Genomic DNA, 12302 nt, shown 5'->3' on the forward strand with positions numbered 1-12302 from the left:
GGACTAAAAATACAGTATCAACTGAACATACTTTCCCAAACTGAGGGATGAATCAGGTGTAGAAAAATAAGAAATAATTTTACAAACAGGTGAAAATGAATTTTTGAGAATTTTTTTAATTTTGTATTCACTGCATGATAAAAGACCTAAAAGCACTAGTGGCCTTAGGTTTTTAAAAATAGCAAAAAAAGTAAACGGTCATGATACATATTCAAATTTATTTCTGATTAGTATAATGAAAGTACTTCAGTTAACTGTGTATGTAGAATTTTTCGCAGTGCTAGAAAGGGGTGAAAATCCTAAAAAGGCTATCATTATCCCTTATGGGCCAGGAAATACTACCGTGCCACCTTAACTGGGATATATATGTTTACACAAAATCAATAAAGGTATTTTTTTTACCTATGCAATTTGTAAGTTTATCAATAAAAAGTTGATTAAGGGCAACTAGAATAAAAACAGCCCTTAAATTTCACCCCTGGGAGTGAAAATTGCTGATTCAGCAAATTTTGCCTGATCTGTGGGTAATAATGTTAATATTTACCTAGAAAGTAAAATTTCTTTATTTTTAAGTAACTTGCAATACATTTTTAATTATAAAGTTTCGTTTTAACTTTTCGCAGTGTCTGACACTTGTGCAACAACTGGAATTTGAGACGCGACATATTTTAGTCGCCTGTACGTCCTATAATTTTCACCGTAATAAATAAAGTGCATATTTTTTTATTTTTTTCCACACAAGTACAGCTATACTAGTTTTCTTCAGGTTTAATTTGTAGTTCTGTGGTAACATGACACCAGTAAAGAGCTTTTTTGGAACTAGTAAGTGGTTAAGGGATCCTTACTTATTCATTTAGCCCTTATATTTAGCTGAAATAGAGATAGCATTAGGGGTTTCTTTACATTGACAAGACAATTTTTTGGACAAAGAATGTGATTATGATTGTATATCAGCAAGATTAAATAGTTTATTCATTTTCCATGCAAATGTCATTAATTTATTTGATTTTCTGACCCTGAAAAGCACAATAAAGCTAAATTGATTATGTAAGGGGACATAATTTAACTGAATGCATACATGAGAAATAGACAATGAGTCAACTTAAAGATATATTCTAGTACATGTATTGTCAAAAAGATCTTTGAATAATAGTAAACTGCCATCTAAAGAGTCTTGTTATATTGCCTTCATAATCTGGAAATGCTTAAAGGAATGTAAGGCATGCTGTAAAATGTGGAATGGACTTTACTATCAGTTTTCATGATTTGGTGCTTAAACTGTTTCTTTCAGTCAGATTAACTATAAAGAGAGTTGGCAATCCAATAATTCCTCCTGAATCACCATGGTTTACTTCTGTGTTGATTTGAAACAACATATATTTGGGTTTTGTTCACTCCTTAAGTAAAAATGTTCAGATGAAAAAAAAGTGAAAATCTGCCAGCTGGGGTAGGGGTATACTTTTTAATTTTTTTTTGGTAAGAAATAAGTGAAGACTAGTATTCTTTATTGTAATATGTTTCCTAGTAAGAAGTCTATGCATCATAGGTGTCATGACTGATTTCAAGTTTGTAATGTCTTGGTTAAGGTAGCACAGTAGTATTTGCATTCCAGAATTTAGGTTGCTCTTTTGTGTACCCTACTTAGGTCAATGTATCTGAACAGTGTGATTGGACTAAAAATACAGTATCAACTGAACATACTTTCCCAAACTGAGGGATGAATCAGGTGTAGAAAAATAAGAAATAATTTTACAAACAGGTGAAAATGAATTTTTGAGAATTTTTTTAATTTTGTATTCACTGCATGATAAAAGACCTAAAAGCACTAGTGGCCTTAGGTTTTTAAAAATAGCAAAAAAAGTAAACGGTCATGATACATATTCAAATTTATTTCTGATTAGTATAATGAAAGTACTTCAGTTAACTGTGTATGTAGAATTTTTCGCAGTGCTAGAAAGGGGTGAAAATCCTAAAAAGGCTATCATTATCCCTTATGGGCCAGGAAATACTACCGTGCCACCTTAACTGGGATATATATGTTTACACAAAATCAATAAAGGTATTTTTTTTACCTATGCAATTTGTAAGTTTATCAATAAAAAGTTGATTAAGGGCAACTAGAATAAAAACAGCCCTTAAATTTCACCCCTGGGAGTGAAAATTGCTGATTCAGCAAATTTTGCCTGATCTGTGGGTAATAATGTTAATATTTACCTAGAAAGTAAAATTTCTTTATTTTTAAGTAACTTGCAATACATTTTTAATTATAAAGTTTCGTTTTAACTTTTCGCAGTGTCTGACACTTGTGCAACAACTGGAATTTGAGACGCGACATATTTTAGTCGCCTGTACGTCCTATAATTTTCACCGTAATAAATAAAGTGCATATTTTTTTATTTTTTTCCACACAAGTACAGCTATACTAGTTTTCTTCAGGTTTAATTTGTAGTTCTGTGGTAACATGACACCAGTAAAGAGCTTTTTTGGAACTAGTAAGTGGTTAAGGGATCCTTACTTATTCATTTAGCCCTTATATTTAGCTGAAATAGAGATAGCATTAGGGGTTTCTTTACATTGACAAGACAATTTTTTGGACAAAGAATGTGATTATGATTGTATATCAGCAAGATTAAATAGTTTATTCATTTTCCATGCAAATGTCATTAATTTATTTGATTTTCTGACCCTGAAAAGCACAATAAAGCTAAATTGATTATGTAAGGGGACATAATTTAACTGAATGCATACATGAGAAATAGACAATGAGTCAACTTAAAGATATATTCTAGTACATGTATTGTCAAAAAGATCTTTGAATAATAGTAAACTGCCATCTAAAGAGTCTTGTTATATTGCCTTCATAATCTGGAAATGCTTAAAGGAATGTAAGGCATGCTGTAAAATGTGGAATGGACTTTACTATCAGTTTTCATGATTTGGTGCTTAAACTGTTTCTTTCAGTCAGATTAACTATAAAGAGAGTTGGCAATCCAATAATTCCTCCTGAATCACCATGGTTTACTTCTGTGTTGATTTGAAACAACATATATTTGGGTTTTGTTCACTCCTTAAGTAAAAATGTTCAGATGAAAAAAAAGTGAAAATCTGCCAGCTGGGGTAGGGGTATACTTTTTAATTTTTTTTTGGTAAGAAATAAGTGAAGACTAGTATTCTTTATTGTAATATGTTTCCTAGTAAGAAGTCTATGCATCATAGGTGTCATGACTGATTTCAAGTTTGTAATGTCTTGGTTAAGGTAGCACAGTAGTATTTGCATTCCAGAATTTAGGTTGCTCTTTTGTGTACCCTACTTAGGTCAATGTATCTGAACAGTGTGATTGGACTAAAAATACAGTATCAACTGAACATACTTTCCCAAACTGAGGGATGAATCAGGTGTAGAAAAATAAGAAATAATTTTACAAACAGGTGAAAATGAATTTTTGAGAATTTTTTTAATTTTGTATTCACTGCATGATAAAAGACCTAAAAGCACTAGTGGCCTTAGGTTTTTAAAAATAGCAAAAAAAGTAAACGGTCATGATACATATTCAAATTTATTTCTGATTAGTATAATGAAAGTACTTCAGTTAACTGTGTATGTAGAATTTTTCGCAGTGCTAGAAAGGGGTGAAAATCCTAAAAAGGCTATCATTATCCCTTATGGGCCAGGAAATACTACCGTGCCACCTTAACTGGGATATATATGTTTACACAAAATCAATAAAGGTATTTTTTTTACCTATGCAATTTGTAAGTTTATCAATAAAAAGTTGATTAAGGGCAACTAGAATAAAAACAGCCCTTAAATTTCACCCCTGGGAGTGAAAATTGCTGATTCAGCAAATTTTGCCTGATCTGTGGGTAATAATGTTAATATTTACCTAGAAAGTAAAATTTCTTTATTTTTAAGTAACTTGCAATACATTTTTAATTATAAAGTTTCGTTTTAACTTTTCGCAGTGTCTGACACTTGTGCAACAACTGGAATTTGAGACGCGACATATTTTAGTCGCCTGTACGTCCTATAATTTTCACCGTAATAAATAAAGTGCATATTTTTTTATTTTTTTCCACACAAGTACAGCTATACTAGTTTTCTTCAGGTTTAATTTGTAGTTCTGTGGTAACATGACACCAGTAAAGAGCTTTTTTGGAACTAGTAAGTGGTTAAGGGATCCTTACTTATTCATTTAGCCCTTATATTTAGCTGAAATAGAGATAGCATTAGGGGTTTCTTTACATTGACAAGACAATTTTTTGGACAAAGAATGTGATTATGATTGTATATCAGCAAGATTAAATAGTTTATTCATTTTCCATGCAAATGTCATTAATTTATTTGATTTTCTGACCCTGAAAAGCACAATAAAGCTAAATTGATTATGTAAGGGGACATAATTTAACTGAATGCATACATGAGAAATAGACAATGAGTCAACTTAAAGATATATTCTAGTACATGTATTGTCAAAAAGATCTTTGAATAATAGTAAACTGCCATCTAAAGAGTCTTGTTATATTGCCTTCATAATCTGGAAATGCTTAAAGGAATGTAAGGCATGCTGTAAAATGTGGAATGGACTTTACTATCAGTTTTCATGATTTGGTGCTTAAACTGTTTCTTTCAGTCAGATTAACTATAAAGAGAGTTGGCAATCCAATAATTCCTCCTGAATCACCATGGTTTACTTCTGTGTTGATTTGAAACAACATATATTTGGGTTTTGTTCACTCCTTAAGTAAAAATGTTCAGATGAAAAAAAAGTGAAAATCTGCCAGCTGGGGTAGGGGTATACTTTTTAATTTTTTTTTGGTAAGAAATAAGTGAAGACTAGTATTCTTTATTGTAATATGTTTCCTAGTAAGAAGTCTATGCATCATAGGTGTCATGACTGATTTCAAGTTTGTAATGTCTTGGTTAAGGTAGCACAGTAGTATTTGCATTCCAGAATTTAGGTTGCTCTTTTGTGTACCCTACTTAGGTCAATGTATCTGAACAGTGTGATTGGACTAAAAATACAGTATCAACTGAACATACTTTCCCAAACTGAGGGATGAATCAGGTGTAGAAAAATAAGAAATAATTTTACAAACAGGTGAAAATGAATTTTTGAGAATTTTTTTAATTTTGTATTCACTGCATGATAAAAGACCTAAAAGCACTAGTGGCCTTAGGTTTTTAAAAATAGCAAAAAAAGTAAACGGTCATGATACATATTCAAATTTATTTCTGATTAGTATAATGAAAGTACTTCAGTTAACTGTGTATGTAGAATTTTTCGCAGTGCTAGAAAGGGGTGAAAATCCTAAAAAGGCTATCATTATCCCTTATGGGCCAGGAAATACTACCGTGCCACCTTAACTGGGATATATATGTTTACACAAAATCAATAAAGGTATTTTTTTTACCTATGCAATTTGTAAGTTTATCAATAAAAAGTTGATTAAGGGCAACTAGAATAAAAACAGCCCTTAAATTTCACCCCTGGGAGTGAAAATTGCTGATTCAGCAAATTTTGCCTGATCTGTGGGTAATAATGTTAATATTTACCTAGAAAGTAAAATTTCTTTATTTTTAAGTAACTTGCAATACATTTTTAATTATAAAGTTTCGTTTTAACTTTTCGCAGTGTCTGACACTTGTGCAACAACTGGAATTTGAGACGCGACATATTTTAGTCGCCTGTACGTCCTATAATTTTCACCGTAATAAATAAAGTGCATATTTTTTTATTTTTTTCCACACAAGTACAGCTATACTAGTTTTCTTCAGGTTTAATTTGTAGTTCTGTGGTAACATGACACCAGTAAAGAGCTTTTTTGGAACTAGTAAGTGGTTAAGGGATCCTTACTTATTCATTTAGCCCTTATATTTAGCTGAAATAGAGATAGCATTAGGGGTTTCTTTACATTGACAAGACAATTTTTTGGACAAAGAATGTGATTATGATTGTATATCAGCAAGATTAAATAGTTTATTCATTTTCCATGCAAATGTCATTAATTTATTTGATTTTCTGACCCTGAAAAGCACAATAAAGCTAAATTGATTATGTAAGGGGACATAATTTAACTGAATGCATACATGAGAAATAGACAATGAGTCAACTTAAAGATATATTCTAGTACATGTATTGTCAAAAAGATCTTTGAATAATAGTAAACTGCCATCTAAAGAGTCTTGTTATATTGCCTTCATAATCTGGAAATGCTTAAAGGAATGTAAGGCATGCTGTAAAATGTGGAATGGACTTTACTATCAGTTTTCATGATTTGGTGCTTAAACTGTTTCTTTCAGTCAGATTAACTATAAAGAGAGTTGGCAATCCAATAATTCCTCCTGAATCACCATGGTTTACTTCTGTGTTGATTTGAAACAACATATATTTGGGTTTTGTTCACTCCTTAAGTAAAAATGTTCAGATGAAAAAAAAGTGAAAATCTGCCAGCTGGGGTAGGGGTATACTTTTTAATTTTTTTTTGGTAAGAAATAAGTGAAGACTAGTATTCTTTATTGTAATATGTTTCCTAGTAAGAAGTCTATGCATCATAGGTGTCATGACTGATTTCAAGTTTGTAATGTCTTGGTTAAGGTAGCACAGTAGTATTTGCATTCCAGAATTTAGGTTGCTCTTTTGTGTACCCTACTTAGGTCAATGTATCTGAACAGTGTGATTGGACTAAAAATACAGTATCAACTGAACATACTTTCCCAAACTGAGGGATGAATCAGGTGTAGAAAAATAAGAAATAATTTTACAAACAGGTGAAAATGAATTTTTGAGAATTTTTTTAATTTTGTATTCACTGCATGATAAAAGACCTAAAAGCACTAGTGGCCTTAGGTTTTTAAAAATAGCAAAAAAAGTAAACGGTCATGATACATATTCAAATTTATTTCTGATTAGTATAATGAAAGTACTTCAGTTAACTGTGTATGTAGAATTTTTCGCAGTGCTAGAAAGGGGTGAAAATCCTAAAAAGGCTATCATTATCCCTTATGGGCCAGGAAATACTACCGTGCCACCTTAACTGGGATATATATGTTTACACAAAATCAATAAAGGTATTTTTTTTACCTATGCAATTTGTAAGTTTATCAATAAAAAGTTGATTAAGGGCAACTAGAATAAAAACAGCCCTTAAATTTCACCCCTGGGAGTGAAAATTGCTGATTCAGCAAATTTTGCCTGATCTGTGGGTAATAATGTTAATATTTACCTAGAAAGTAAAATTTCTTTATTTTTAAGTAACTTGCAATACATTTTTAATTATAAAGTTTCGTTTTAACTTTTCGCAGTGTCTGACACTTGTGCAACAACTGGAATTTGAGACGCGACATATTTTAGTCGCCTGTACGTCCTATAATTTTCACCGTAATAAATAAAGTGCATATTTTTTTATTTTTTTCCACACAAGTACAGCTATACTAGTTTTCTTCAGGTTTAATTTGTAGTTCTGTGGTAACATGACACCAGTAAAGAGCTTTTTTGGAACTAGTAAGTGGTTAAGGGATCCTTACTTATTCATTTAGCCCTTATATTTAGCTGAAATAGAGATAGCATTAGGGGTTTCTTTACATTGACAAGACAATTTTTTGGACAAAGAATGTGATTATGATTGTATATCAGCAAGATTAAATAGTTTATTCATTTTCCATGCAAATGTCATTAATTTATTTGATTTTCTGACCCTGAAAAGCACAATAAAGCTAAATTGATTATGTAAGGGGACATAATTTAACTGAATGCATACATGAGAAATAGACAATGAGTCAACTTAAAGATATATTCTAGTACATGTATTGTCAAAAAGATCTTTGAATAATAGTAAACTGCCATCTAAAGAGTCTTGTTATATTGCCTTCATAATCTGGAAATGCTTAAAGGAATGTAAGGCATGCTGTAAAATGTGGAATGGACTTTACTATCAGTTTTCATGATTTGGTGCTTAAACTGTTTCTTTCAGTCAGATTAACTATAAAGAGAGTTGGCAATCCAATAATTCCTCCTGAATCACCATGGTTTACTTCTGTGTTGATTTGAAACAACATATATTTGGGTTTTGTTCACTCCTTAAGTAAAAATGTTCAGATGAAAAAAAAGTGAAAATCTGCCAGCTGGGGTAGGGGTATACTTTTTAATTTTTTTTTGGTAAGAAATAAGTGAAGACTAGTATTCTTTATTGTAATATGTTTCCTAGTAAGAAGTCTATGCATCATAGGTGTCATGACTGATTTCAAGTTTGTAATGTCTTGGTTAAGGTAGCACAGTAGTATTTGCATTCCAGAATTTAGGTTGCTCTTTTGTGTACCCTACTTAGGTCAATGTATCTGAACAGTGTGATTGGACTAAAAATACAGTATCAACTGAACATACTTTCCCAAACTGAGGGATGAATCAGGTGTAGAAAAATAAGAAATAATTTTACAAACAGGTGAAAATGAATTTTTGAGAATTTTTTTAATTTTGTATTCACTGCATGATAAAAGACCTAAAAGCACTAGTGGCCTTAGGTTTTTAAAAATAGCAAAAAAAGTAAACGGTCATGATACATATTCAAATTTATTTCTGATTAGTATAATGAAAGTACTTCAGTTAACTGTGTATGTAGAATTTTTCGCAGTGCTAGAAAGGGGTGAAAATCCTAAAAAGGCTATCATTATCCCTTATGGGCCAGGAAATACTACCGTGCCACCTTAACTGGGATATATATGTTTACACAAAATCAATAAAGGTATTTTTTTTACCTATGCAATTTGTAAGTTTATCAATAAAAAGTTGATTAAGGGCAACTAGAATAAAAACAGCCCTTAAATTTCACCCCTGGGAGTGAAAATTGCTGATTCAGCAAATTTTGCCTGATCTGTGGGTAATAATGTTAATATTTACCTAGAAAGTAAAATTTCTTTATTTTTAAGTAACTTGTAATACATTTTTAATTATAAAGTTTCGTTTTAACTTTTCGCAGTGTCTGACACTTGTGCAACAACTGGAATTTGAGACGCGACATATTTTAGTCGCCTGTACGTCCTATAATTTTCACCGTAATAAATAAAGTGCATATTTTTTTATTTTTTTCCACACAAGTACAGCTATACTAGTTTTCTTCAGGTTTAATTTGTAGTTCTGTGGTAACATGACACCAGTAAAGAGCTTTTTTGGAACTAGTAAGTGGTTAAGGGATCCTTACTTATTCATTTAGCCCTTATATTTAGCTGAAATAGAGATAGCATTAGGGGTTTCTTTACATTGACAAGACAATTTTTTGGACAAAGAATGTGATTATGATTGTATATCAGCAAGATTAAATAGTTTATTCATTTTCCATGCAAATGTCATTAATTTATTTGATTTTCTGACCCTGAAAAGCACAATAAAGCTAAATTGATTATGTAAGGGGACATAATTTAACTGAATGCATACATGAGAAATAGACAATGAGTCAACTTAAAGATATATTCTAGTACATGTATTGTCAAAAAGATCTTTGAATAATAGTAAACTGCCATCTAAAGAGTCTTGTTATATTGCCTTCATAATCTGGAAATGCTTAAAGGAATGTAAGGCATGCTGTAAAATGTGGAATGGACTTTACTATCAGTTTTCATGATTTGGTGCTTAAACTGTTTCTTTCAGTCAGATTAACTATAAAGAGAGTTGGCAATCCAATAATTCCTCCTGAATCACCATGGTTTACTTCTGTGTTGATTTGAAACAACATATATTTGGGTTTTGTTCACTCCTTAAGTAAAAATGTTCAGATGAAAAAAAAGTGAAAATCTGCCAGCTGGGGTAGGGGTATACTTTTTAATTTTTTTTTGGTAAGAAATAAGTGAAGACTAGTATTCTTTATTGTAATATGTTTCCTAGTAAGAAGTCTATGCATCATAGGTGTCATGACTGATTTCAAGTTTGTAATGTCTTGGTTAAGGTAGCACAGTAGTATTTGCATTCCAGAATTTAGGTTGCTCTTTTGTGTACCCTACTTAGGTCAATGTATCTGAACAGTGTGATTGGACTAAAAATACAGTATCAACTGAACATACTTTCCCAAACTGAGGGATGAATCAGGTGTAGAAAAATAAGAAATAATTTTACAAACAGGTGAAAATGAATTTTTGAGAATTTTTTTAATTTTGTATTCACTGCATGATAAAAGACCTAAAAGCACTAGTGGCCTTAGGTTTTTAAAAATAGCAAAAAAAGTAAACGGTCATGATACATATTCAAATTTATTTCTGATTAGTATAATGAAAGTACTTCAGTTAACTGTGTATGTAGAATTTTTCGCAGTGCTAGAAAGGGGTGAAAATCCTAAAAAGGCTATCATTATCCCTTATGGGCCAGGAAATACTACCGTGCCACCTTAACTGGGATATATATGTTTACACAAAATCAATAAAGGTATTTTTTTTACCTATGCAATTTGTAAGTTTATCAATAAAAAGTTGATTAAGGGCAACTAGAATAAAAACAGCCCTTAAATTTCACCCCTGGGAGTGAAAATTGCTGATTCAGCAAATTTTGCCTGATCTGTGGGTAATAATGTTAATATTTACCTAGAAAGTAAAATTTCTTTATTTTTAAGTAACTTGCAATACATTTTTAATTATAAAGTTTCGTTTTAACTTTTCGCAGTGTCTGACACTTGTGCAACAACTGGAATTTGAGACGCGACATATTTTAGTCGCCTGTACGTCCTATAATTTTCACCGTAATAAATAAAGTGCATATTTTTTTATTTTTTTCCACACAAGTACAGCTATACTAGTTTTCTTCAGGTTTAATTTGTAGTTCTGTGGTAACATGACACCAGTAAAGAGCTTTTTTGGAACTAGTAAGTGGTTAAGGGATCCTTACTTATTCATTTAGCCCTTATATTTAGCTGAAATAGAGATAGCATTAGGGGTTTCTTTACATTGACAAGACAATTTTTTGGACAAAGAATGTGATTATGATTGTATATCAGCAAGATTAAATAGTTTATTCATTTTCCATGCAAATGTCATTAATTTATTTGATTTTCTGACCCTGAAAAGCACAATAAAGCTAAATTGATTATGTAAGGGGACATAATTTAACTGAATGCATACATGAGAAATAGACAATGAGTCAACTTAAAGATATATTCTAGTACATGTATTGTCAAAAAGATCTTTGAATAATAGTAAACTGCCATCTAAAGAGTCTTGTTATATTGCCTTCATAATCTGGAAATGCTTAAAGGAATGTAAGGCATGCTGTAAAATGTGGAATGGACTTTACTATCAGTTTTCATGATTTGGTGCTTAAACTGTTTCTTTCAGTCAGATTAACTATAAAGAGAGTTGGCAATCCAATAATTCCTCCTGAATCACCATGGTTTACTTCTGTGTTGATTTGAAACAACATATATTTGGGTTTTGTTCACTCCTTAAGTAAAAATGTTCAGATGAAAAAAAAGTGAAAATCTGCCAGCTGGGGTAGGGGTATACTTTTTAATTTTTTTTTGGTAAGAAATAAGTGAAGACTAGTATTCTTTATTGTAATATGTTTCCTAGTAAGAAGTCTATGCATCATAGGTGTCATGACTGATTTCAAGTTTGTAATGTCTTGGTTAAGGTAGCACAGTAGTATTTGCATTCCAGAATTTAGGTTGCTCTTTTGTGTACCCTACTTAGGTCAATGTATCTGAACAGTGTGATTGGACTAAAAATACAGTATCAACTGAACATACTTTCCCAAACTGAGGGATGAATCAGGTGTAGAAAAATAAGAAATAATTTTACAAACAGGTGAAAATGAATTTTTGAGAATTTTTTTAATTTTGTATTCACTGCATGATAAAAGACCTAAAAGCACTAGTGGCCTTAGGTTTTTAAAAATAGCAAAAAAAGTAAACGGTCATGATACATATTCAAATTTATTTCTGATTAGTATAATGAAAGTACTTCAGTTAACTGTGTATGTAGAATTTTTCGCAGTGCTAGAAAGGGGTGAAAATCCTAAAAAGGCTATCATTATCCCTTATGGGCCAGGAAATACTACCGTGCCACCTTAACTGGGATATATATGTTTACACAAAATCAATAAAGGTATTTTTTTTACCTATGCAATTTGTAAGTTTATCAATAAAAAGTTGATTAAGGGCAACTAGAATAAAAACAGCCCTTAAATTTCACCCCTGGGAGTGAAAATTGCTGATTCAGCAAATTTTGCCTGATCTGTGGGTAATAATGTTAATATTTACCTAGAAAGTAAAATTTCTTTATTTTTAAGTAACTTGCAATACATTTTTAATTATAAAGTTTCGTTTTA

Source organism: Mytilus californianus, unplaced genomic scaffold (genome assembly GCF_021869535.1).
Source record: "Mytilus californianus isolate M0D057914Y unplaced genomic scaffold, xbMytCali1.0.p SCAF_3, whole genome shotgun sequence".
In the NCBI taxonomy this organism is placed as follows: Eukaryota; Metazoa; Mollusca; class Bivalvia; order Mytilida; family Mytilidae; genus Mytilus; species Mytilus californianus.